The following is an 11,404-nucleotide window of genomic DNA, read 5'->3' as shown; positions in this document are numbered from 1 at the left end:
ACAGGTCCGACCACCGACTCAGGTACGATGCGCACGGCACCTGTGGGACATCAAACTGACACGATTTGGGGTGATTTGATCACCAGATTCATCGTGATTGGCCCAAATCAGCTCAGTGTATCAGCCTTTACAGCTTCATCAGGAACACTTTGCGATTTGTGGTATACGGTCTCTAGGTTGACATATACAAGGTCGACCACTGAAGGTCGACAGGCCTCCGGTCAACATACTCAAAAGGTCGACATGGCTTTACTGCGACAGGGTCATTAGGTCGACATGGGGAAGGATGCCAGTCAAAATGGATTTTTCACTGACAGGTGGTATTTGCCATGCCTTACCATCCACTACTACATGGAGAATATAACCATGTGCCGAGCACAGCGAGCCATGTATGGGGACACGGTGCACCGATACGGTGTCCATGTCAACCTTGCCGAACGATAAAAAAAGTGAATAACCCATGTTGACCATTTGCCTGTTGTCTTTCCCCATGTTGACCTAATGCTTGGGTCGACCTAATGACCCTGTCGACCATAGCCTCTCGACCTTTGAGTTTGTCGACTTAAGGCCTCTCGTCTTTTATTGGTTGACCTAATGCATGTTGACCTTCCGGAGGTCGACCTAATGATCCACACCCGTGATCAGGGCTTAAAGTGGTCATGCAGAGGTGGGGGAACTCATTTCTTATATGCCACCTAATTACCCCACTCCTTTACCCCCTTTAGGCAGAGGCAGGGCCAGTGGTAGGATATTTGGCACCCCCTGCAAACTAGAATGTTTTTCTGTGAGAATTACTGTGCTGGGCCAATGTGTAGGGTAAAATGTTCCACCTCACCAATAGAGGTGGTGGAACTCAGTTCCACCCCGTTCCCCCTCACTTTAACCCCTGCCCGTGATATATAAAATCAAAGCTGGGACATTCGGCACAGGCGGGCAGGTGTACGGGCATCGGGCGGGCAGGCCGGTGGGCGGGGAGCAGCAGCCGCCGGTGTCAGTGTAAGGCAGCGGCGGCACTCACCCACCAGTATAGGAGCTGGGGGAGACCGCGGTGGAGGTCAGAGCAGGACCTGTTGGTGAGGGCTGAACGGAATCGGTACATCTATCAGAATGAACTTAGGTCTACAGTCATTAGGTCGACCCCACTAGGTCGACTGGCAGGAAGGTCGACCTGACTTAAGGTCGACATGGGCCAAGGTCGACATGATTAAAGGTCGAATTTGCATAAAGGTCGACATGAGGAAGGTCGACTGGTCGTAAGGTTGACATGGGTTTTCACTGTTTTTTTATCCGAATGTCGACACAGTCGACATGGACACAGTTGGCAATGAGAATCGGACCCTCGCATCGCTCGCTTCGCTCGCAATGCTTCGGGCATGGTGGCTCGCTTCGCTCGCCACAGCTTTAATGACCTCCTCCACGCCCTAGTGGATGGTAGGGCATGAAATACCGCCTGTCGGCACATGTCGGCTCAAAAAACAGTGAAAAAACCCATGTCGACCTTATGACCAGTCGACCTTCCTCATGTCGACCTTTATGCAAATTCGACCTTAAGTCATGTCGACCTTGGCCCATGTCGACCTTAAGTCAGGTCGACCTTCCTGCCAGTCGACCTAATGACTGTAGACCTAAGTTCATTCTAATAGATGACCGCTTCCCTTCTCGTACATAAAAGCCAGCTACTACGTTGTCCTTGTTCTATAGTATACAACATTTCCTACTTCGTCCAAGTAGGTTTTCAACATTCCCTGGTGGTCTAGTGGTTAGGATTCGGCGCTCTCACCGCCGCGGCCCGGGTTCGATTCCCGGTCAGGGAATTAATTTTTTTTTGTTTTTTTATGTGTGTATATAAATGTATATGTTAGTGTCATGTAAGCCATAATTACAATTATAAATATTGGAAATTCTGTTTTCACTGTTGAAAGACAATAGACTTAATGAGAAGAATTAAAGTGCAGCAGCAACAAGAGATAAAAGTTACTTCTGACACATTTATGCCATTTATTTAGGATATTTTATATAAGGACATCCCATCTAGTGAGTTCCCAAACATTCTATATGCCATATATTGTCCTACAGGAGAACACTGCTAAGCATTGCTGGGGCATTCTGCCATTGCTCTATAACTATGTATTACAGTTACGGGGCTGTTCAGCAATAGGGGTATCTCTATTCACCAGGAAAAAAACATGACACAATACCATGAGAATTTCCTATAGTCTGACACCAAGCCTCAGTGTATGGCAGTTTCTGTAGTGTAGTGGTTATCACGTTCGCCTCACACGCGAAAGGTCCCCGGTTCGAAACCGGGCAGAAACACTTTTTATTTTTTTTTGCAAACTATTTTTTCTCAATTTTTTTTTAAATTCTAAACCAGCTAAGCATTTCCATTGCTAAACATTCATAATAAAAAAAAAAACAAATTTAGTTTAATTATAACGTATTATCACTAAATAAGAGTAAGTTTTGTTTTACACGCAGTTTGGCAATAGATATGAAGCTTGAAATTGATAAAGGGGCACTGGCTTCATTATTATGTATCTGCTTTGTGTGATTCCATTGTGCATACTAATCTGCAGTCATTGTCACATTCTATTGATCTAAGAAATTGGGTTGGGGGTTCTGGATGTCATTCTGAGGATGTAGTTGCAGATTTTAGTGCTTTTGATCATTGTGTAATGAATTATAATACATTCCACTGAAGCACATGCTTGCTGATGCAACAACAGTGTCTGGCTTGCACAGTCTGGTGTGAGTCTGGTGTCGACTTACAAATGACATCACTGTAAGCACACAGCAGTATTGCTGCTCAGAGATATTTTCTCCTGCAGAGAGCCTACATTCAGGAAGCAGAGTGGCGCAGCGGAAGCGTGCTGGGCCCATAACCCAGAGGTCGATGGATCGAAACCATCCTCTGCTAGTTTTTTTTTTTTCTCCCCTGCATTTATAATTACTTTTAATTATATCTATAATTATATAATGTATAAATTTTGGATTGTCTTCAAAAGTGTAAAATAAGTAGTTACTGCATTATTGAGGAACATCATATACTATCTCAAAATAGACATTTTTGGCAAACGTACTCTATTATTGTATGTGCTTATGTATAGTATTACTTATTGTAAGATTGGTTTTACACACACTGCTGCAGTAAAATTCATAGAATTACTATTATAAAAAATATAGCATGGGACTGATTGGGGACACAGCATGGTAAATTATTTGTGCTTTATCGTTCATGTTTAATCATGTACATTCTATTTAAGAAAATGTTAAGCATTCAGAGAAATAATTTTTAATTCTGTTTGAAGCATGACTGCAGATAGCACGTTATACAAGTACCGGTGGATCATGACATTTATACGGAGTTCAAAATGCTCAGCGTTATACGTGTCTAGCCATGTATGCGTGGTGCGACATCTTGTGGTCATATTGAGAATTACAGCTTTATATTAATCAATTGCACAAATGCTTACAGTAAATGCTTACAGTGCCATAAAACGCAGATTTCAAATGGTTGATAAATACCAAGAGTGGCTACAATTAAATAGGTTTTATTAATTAAACTGACAATGAGCCTGACATTATGTTTGTTATTACTTCCTTGCCAATATTACCAATCTGGGAGAAATGCTCAATGAATGCTGTGTTCTGGTCACAAAGCTGCTCAGTCTACTACAATGATGTTGTCTTAATATGTTATAGGTCTTCAAAACAGCCCTGTTAGTTCCATTTAGTTTTAAATTATTTGACTGTATTAATCTCCACTATAACAGCCTTGGGGTTTTATAATGTTACCTTGAAGTTCTTTCTCCAATTTTTTAAGTGTTTCTATCGTCCTATTACTATATTTATATTGTTATAATTATTCATAAATTATTTATTATCTCTATTAATACATTTAATCGTCTTTACTCCTTTTATCCATTTAAGCCACCCACAATCATGCCCTCAAAGACTTTCGTTACCAGCCTTGATTTGCAACCAATAAAATGAAGATTCGGGGGAAGCAGCAGGAACTGTCTGGACTCTGAAACACACAGCAAATGGTGCAGGGAGATATACATCGCCATTCTACCTTTTGCTGTTGACTGGTGTTAGATGGACTGGCGACCTAAACGCTGTCTGTCAGCAATCCGGATAAGTTCACAAATCTAGACTAAAACCAGTTTGGCTTAATCAGAATCTCAGCACTTTCTTGGAATGCAGGGAAATCTGGAACACAACAATACGGCATTTCCACCTGTGTGTCTCTGTATTACATAGATGCAGGGCCGGTGCAAGGCACCGGAGCGCCCCAGGCGAGTCGGGGTGGGGGCGCCCCGGTGCCGGGGGGGGGGGGGGTACCTGTCCTGCGGCGCTGTGTATTTCAATCTGGCGGCGGAGGCAGCGGGGGTCCCTGCAGTCCATTAGAAATCACGAGCGCTATCCGCCGGGCTATGCGGAAGCGCTTCTAGTGTGAAAACACTGGCAGCACGCTGATTGGCTGAGATCAGCGTGCGCTGTGCTGCCAGAGTTTTCACACTAGAAGCGCTTCCGCATAGCCCGGCGGATAGCGCTCGTGATTTCTAATGGACTGCAGGGACCCCCGCTGCCTCCGCCGCCAGATTTATATACACAGCGCCGTAGGACAGGTACCCGGGCGGCACAAAATGCCGCCCTCCAGTGGCCGGCGCCCTAGGCAAATGCCTAGATTTGCCTAGTGGTGGCGCCGGCCCTGCATAGATGAACAAATAAATACTCCCCTTGACTGCATCTCAAAGAAATGACTTGTCCAGAGACACATTTGCCTCTGATAGGGTCATTAACATAACATTTCCTCTGTAAGAATGTCCCAGGGCAATTTATTTCCACAAGTCACTGCATTTTAAAACCAAAATCACTTTTCCATACAGTACTTCATGAGTGTATTGTTCTTGTGTTTGCAGAATTCTCCAACTGCGCACAGCACACTAAATATAACATACATTTAGGGGCCCATTTATCATTCAATATTTGCGGCTAAATCCCTGAAAACACCAGTTTTGGGGGTTAGTCGCAAACATTAAGTATCACTTGGATGTATGTAGGAGAGACCGCAACAGGAATCTCCGATCCCTGCTGCGGTCCCTCCACCTGCACCACCGCCGACCGCATCCCCCATAGGTTGCATGCACTACCTGTCCTGCTAAGATTGCAGCATTTGGCCTATTAGCATAGGCTAATACGCTGCTCTGCATGGATCGCTCAGCACACATTGTGGGTGTGCAGCGACGCGTGCTCAGCACCGGCTCCCTTGTCGCCCTATGTGTATGGGGCTTTATAGTCGCCTATTATCCAAATGTTGATTCAGGTGAGTCATCCCTCTTTACTTGTTCTGACACATTTTTTTCTGTGAACAAGATTCCTTATATCCACAATTTGGGTTTATAAGGAATCATTATTTTCAGTTCCACAAAAAAAGTGTCCTAAGCACCAGTTCTAGCTGCTACAAGTGTAGTATACTTTTTTTGCACAGTCAGTAAACATGTACCAGAAGTGTCATTGAACTTTGTGCTCTGCAATCCATAAAATGAAAACACCAAGTTATTGCAGGGAGGGTAACTGATATGCACTGCACATGGTACTGTATGTACAGCTCCTGGTATGTACTGCTCCTGATATGCACTGCTCCTGGTTTGCACTGCTCCTGGTATGCACTGCTCCCGATATGCAGTGCTCATGGTATGCACTGCTCATGTTATGCACTGCTCCTGGTATGCACTGATTCTGATACGCAGTGCTCCTGGTATGCACTGCTCCCAATATGCAGTGCTCGTGGTACGCACTGCTCCTGATATGCACTGCTCATGGTATGCACTGAGTCTGATACGCAGTACATCTGGTATGCACTGCTCCTGATATGCACTGCTTATGTTATGCACTGCTCCTGGTGTGCACTGATTCTGATACGCAGTGCTCCTGGTATGCACTGCTCATTGTACACACTAATTCTGATATGCAGTGCTCCTGGTATGCACTGCTCCTGATATGCACTGCTCCGGATATGCACTGCTTATGTTATGCTCTGCTCCTGGTGTGCACTGATTCTGATATGCAGTGCTCCTGGTATGCATTGATTCTGATACGCAGTGCTCCTGGTACGCACTGCTCCCAATATGCAGTGCTCATGGTACGCACTGCTCCTGATATGCACTGCTCATGGTATGCACTGCTTCTGATACGCAGTGCTCATGGTACGCACTGCTCCTAATATGCACTGCTCCTGGTGTGCACTGATTCTGATACGCAGTGCTCCTGGTATGTACTGCTCATGATATGCACTGCTCATGTTATGCACTGATTCTGATATGCACTGCTCCTGGTATGTACTGCTCCTGGTACACACTGTTCCTTGTATTCACTGCTCCTGGTACACACTGCTCCTGATATGCAGTGCTCAGGATACGCCCTTGCTCCTGATATACACTGCTCCTGATGATATGCACTGCTCCTGGTATGCGCTGCTCCTGCTCATGGTACGCACTGCTCCTGATATGCACTGCTCCTGATATGCACTGCTCATCGCATGCACTGCTCCTGATATGCAGTGCTCCTGGTGCGCACTGCTCCTGGTATGCACTGCTCCAGATATGCAGTGCTCATGGTACACACTGCTTCTAATATGCACTGCTCCTGATATGCACGGCTCCTCATATGCACTGCTCCTGATATTCACTGCTCCTCGTATGCACTGTTCCTGGTATAAAGAGGTGCTACCCTCTTTCAAACAAGGGTACCCCCATATCTAAATGCCAGGGCTGGGTAGAAGGAAGGACTTTAAGTCCCAATATCTTGGGCAATAGTTTTTATACTTTTAACTGATGTTGGCACAATTACAGCTGCAAGGCGCCACCTTGATTCCTGGGAATTTCTACCAGTTTTATGGTATAGCAGAGGATGAGCCCCACTTATCGTTCACAGCAAACAGGGTAAATGTCATTGTGACATAGGGTCCCTAATAGAGTCTGTCCCAATGGGTCAGCAAATATAAAAGTAATCAATAATTCACTCACTTTACTTCTGAGCTACTACACTGTTTTTGGATCCTTCCCCAGAAAACTAGTGAAATGTATCCCATAAACTCTAAAGGCAAACAGGGCAATTTTTTTTTCATATAAGTATTTACCTTAACATCATGCATTAGATTTGTGCCACTCACTCCCTGCCCTCACCAGTCCCATGGCCACCTCCTTCAAGGTGTCCAGAAACCTCAAATGCGCATGCGCCATCACCAGGGGCTTTGCCTTTAGGGTCTACCATGCCGCGTGACATCATGGCAGGGACCACAATGCATCACTGGGAACGGGTACAGAAGAGGTGAATTAAGCCGGGATTGCAGAATTCTCTACCCATCGGACGCCCGATCGACTAGCCGAGCAGGTGGACTCAGGAGCATCCAAAAAAAATTAACATTCGGTACACTTTTATTTAGCCGGCTAATATGGTACAGTTGGCAGTTCAGAAGACTCTGGGATTGTGCCAAAGTTTACTGTGCATGACAATATACAAAATAAGATAACTTTTTGATTTTAAGGTGATTTTGTGAATATATTTCTTGCATTATATGTTATTTGAGCATTCACCTGATGGCCCAGCTTAACTTTCCCATTCTTACTAGTTTATTACTCTTCATCTTATCACTTTTCAAGCTTAGTACATCTGGCCCTTTGGGGACATTGCCAGCTCTCTAATAGCTGTGTTGGCCACGCCCCCTATCCCTTTATCTCTGTGAATAGATGCTGTGCAGTGGCATAACTACTGATGGTGCAGGGGTTGCAATTGCTATGGGGCCCGGTGACTGGGGCCGGGGGGGGGGGGGGGGGGGGGGGGTTCCAGCAGGCCATCTCCTGCACCATTTTTATTTATTTAAAAAAAAATTTTAGTTATTGGGACAGACTGGAGCCCAAGTGAATACTCATGCGTACTTCAGTGCTTGCAGTTTCTGCCAGGGATCGAGAGCAGAAGACCCAGTGCCAAAGATGGGAGCCTTGTGATGCCGGGGGGAGGGAGGTCTGTGCTGCCAGTGCCTGGCACTCTCTCTCACTTCTCTTTCTGGCACTCTCTTTCACTCCATGTCTCTTCCCTTTATCTTCCTGGCACCCTCTCTCACTCCCTCTCTCTCCCTGGGAACCTCTCTCAGTCAATGCGCGGTATTCAATGCCCTCGGCGAGTGGTGGCGAGGAGGGGTTTGTATGGCGAGGATAGCTTTTTTTTAGTAGGGAAAAACCATCCTCGCCATCCAGCCCCCTCTCCGACCACTTGCCGTATTCTATGTTCTGGGGAAATCCTCGCTGTCTTAAACTCATTCTTCCTCTCACTCCTGCTCGCACCACTCCCTCTCTCCTCCCCCTCTCTCTCACACCCTCTTTCTCTTATTCCCGCTTTTCCCATGAAGCCACCTCTCTTTCCCTGACCCTCCCTCTCTCTCTTTTTCTCGAACACTTTCTTTGGGGTCAATTCAATTTAGCGCACAGTAAAAAGCGCCATGAGAGAGCTGTCTGGGACTATTAAGTCAATGGGATGCTATATCCTAACTAGTGGATTTTTGCTAGCACCCCAAGAGAGTTATGAGCAGAAAACCAACAAAATGACCTCAGCAATGCTGTTTTGTGCCCTAATGTGGTGTAAACAGCATTGCGACAGGGCACATTAGTCGGAGAATGCCAGTAATTGTGACTAAACACCTGTGAGTACTGGAATTTTTTTTAATAACAGAATGCTGATTTGAATAGCCATGGGAGCTCACCCCATTGCTATTCATAGTGTGCTGAATTAAATTGACCCCTTTGTCTCTCATTCCTTATTCTGTCCCCTCAAGAGGCATTGTGGGAGGGTACTTTCAAAACTTTGCTATAGGGCCCACAAAGTACTAGCATCTCTCGGTGGAACATAGCATACAAAATATCCTAAATACAGATCTATACATATTGCATACCTCCCAACTGTCACGATTACAGCGGGACAGTCCCGATTTTCGGGTCCTGTCCCGCTGTCCCACCCGCGGCAGGCATTGTCCTGCTGCGGGGGGTGGCAGTTGGGAGACCCCCCAATCTAATAGAATAGACGCTGTGCGCATGCGCACAGCATCTATTCTTGTATGAAAATGAGGTCACGGCTAATTAGCATAAGGCGCGCCCTCATTTCGCCGCAAGAGTGTCCCTATTTCCCCAACACAGAAGTTGGGAGGTATGATATTGTGGAATAATATCTTATGCACTGCTTAAAAGTTTAGATCCTGCTATTAATACAATGTTCAAAATAAAATAATTTTGTGAGAAACGTGCAGTTGGTTATGTAGAAAAATGGTTATAGATCAATATTTGGTTCCTATAGCCAGTGATAAAAAAGTACCAAGGCTAAATCTTCTAAATATTCTAAGTTTAGTTTTTTTTTATTTAAAAACTTTCAAAATGTCATCCATGATAATATACTGTAGTAAAGGAGAAAAATAACTCTATAATCATAATAATAAGTAATCGAACCACATGAATAAAAGCAATTTCCCATGTGCAGGCCATGGAAGCAGAGTGGCGCAGCGGAAGCGTGCTGGGCCCATAACCCAGAGGTCGATGGATCGAAACCATCCTCTGCTAGTTTTTTTATTTTTATTTAGATGCAAAATTTATTTGTTTACTAAAATGTACTTCTACATTTTTACCATACTCCATTGTGCTTTCAAATTGGGAACAAAACAGTAATAAAACTAGATGGTTAATAACTCATTTTGGAAAAACTTATTGCTTGTAAATTCATACCCTGACTTTTAGTTATTCACTCACAACCTCTGTTCCCACTTCTGCTCTGAACACGTGCTCCCTCTTACAAGACAGCCCAATCGCTGTTATCAGTTTCTGTAGTGTAGTGGTTATCACGTTCGCCTAACACGCGAAAGGTCCCCGGTTCGAGACCGGGCAGAAACAGTTTTTTTGTTTTACAAATAAACATTTGTTAAATATTTATTATTAGGTGATTCATCGCGCCCTACGGGCGCTCTTCTCTCGTCGTGAGGGGCTGCGCCCCCTTCATTTGTGAACGTTTGTATTGTGAGACATATGGTTAGAATTGTATGAAAGATGCCCTGTATTACAACTTGAGTTATAGGTGAAATGTGTTAAATAGAGAGCATATGATTTGGAAGGGGTGTGTATTGTTTTGTTTAATTAAAAAGTGGTTACAGAGTAAGATGTACATTGATAGTGTGGAGGGTACAGTGACATTTGTGGGTGTGGGGGTGTGTGTGCGTGTTGTTTAGGTGTGTGTATGCAATAGTATTGTAGGGTAATTTTGAGTCAGCGGCTCCCCACTGGCGGAGGTCACGACACAGGAAAAATGCTGGGTAGTGAAAGGGGTGTGTGGGCATAAGGGGGACTAAAGAGGAGGGTGGGGGACACTGTGCAGCTTCTGCCAGTGGGTGAGGGTCCAGCGTGGTAGCACAGGAGTACAGGACGTGGCCCTTAGTCAGTGTCTCCTCCTACTGGGTGGGAGTTAGGGTGCATGAGAGCAGGAGGCTAGGTGGTAAAGCATGATAGGGGAATGTGGGCAACACAGGGTGAGCGGGTCCCCACTTGCGTAAGTTACGGGGCAGGAGAACAGGAGGCAGGGCAGTGATAGAGGTGTGTGGGCATGAGGGGTAGTAAAGGTTTTTGGCTGTTGCAGAGTAGGGATGGGCATTGGTGCAGATGCCATCGATGGTTGGTATTGATGCCAATTTTGCACCATACCATCGATAGTAGTAATATATTACTTAGATAACCATCAATTGTTGTAGCTATCAATGGTCATCCGTTATATCTGACTGAACAGGCCGTGGGTCAATCAGAACTCGGTGGCGGGACTTCCGTGTCCCGCCACCGAAATTTGAAACTTGATCGGTTCTCCTTTGCCATTGATGAAAGGAAACCATCTGGTCCTCCCACATCGATGGCAAAAGTATTCAACATTGGCCATAAGCCATCGATGATTTTAAATCATTGATGTTCGATGGGCATCCCTAGAACTGGAGGAGTGTGGGGGACAGTATGCAGCTCCCGGCAGTGGGTGAGCGTCTCCTCCCACTGGGAGGGAGTGATGGTGCATGAGAGCAGGAGGCTGTATAATAGTGGTATGTGGGCAAGACATTGATAAAAGTTGTGGCGCTGGTGCAGAGGACCGTGGGGACACTTTTGGTTTCTGCCAGTGGAGGAACCTGCAGCGCAGCAGCCAGGGCTGGATTTCCCACCTAGGGGTGGCACCTGCTTGTGGCGGTACAGGATCCCCCATTCTCACAGGGGTATGTGAAATGCAGGAGCAGGGTCGCGGGGGTCTGCTGGGAGGGAATTGCCGGAAAGGGTTCAGGGGGGTCTGCAAATTGCAGGAGGGGGGTTGCGGGGATCTGCGATTAGCGGGA

General features: G+C 45.6%; 3 non-coding genes across 3 annotated transcripts; all 3 read left to right on the top strand.

Annotated features, from left to right (window-relative positions):
- The first annotated feature begins 1,742 nt into the window (after positions 1–1,742).
- Positions 1,743–1,814, top strand: TRNAE-CUC (transfer RNA glutamic acid (anticodon CUC)). The gene has a single exon. It is a non-coding gene; the product is annotated as a tRNA-Glu (tRNA).
- A 429-nt stretch (positions 1,815–2,243) lies between these two features.
- TRNAV-CAC (transfer RNA valine (anticodon CAC)) lies at positions 2,244–2,316 on the top strand. The gene has a single exon. It is a non-coding gene; the product is annotated as a tRNA-Val (tRNA).
- Positions 2,317–9,865: 7,549 nt separating this feature from the next.
- On the top strand, positions 9,866–9,938 carry TRNAV-AAC (transfer RNA valine (anticodon AAC)). Its single transcript has one exon. It is a non-coding gene; the product is annotated as a tRNA-Val (tRNA).
- Positions 9,939–11,404: the final 1,466 nt, after the last annotated feature.

This window comes from Crinia signifera, chromosome 4 (assembly GCF_055691185.1).
Source record: "Crinia signifera chromosome 4, ASM5569118v1, whole genome shotgun sequence".
Classification (NCBI taxonomy): Eukaryota; Metazoa; Chordata; class Amphibia; order Anura; family Myobatrachidae; genus Crinia; species Crinia signifera.
The sequence above is the reverse complement of the archived record's forward strand: the minus strand, read 5'-3'. Positions and strand labels throughout refer to the sequence as shown.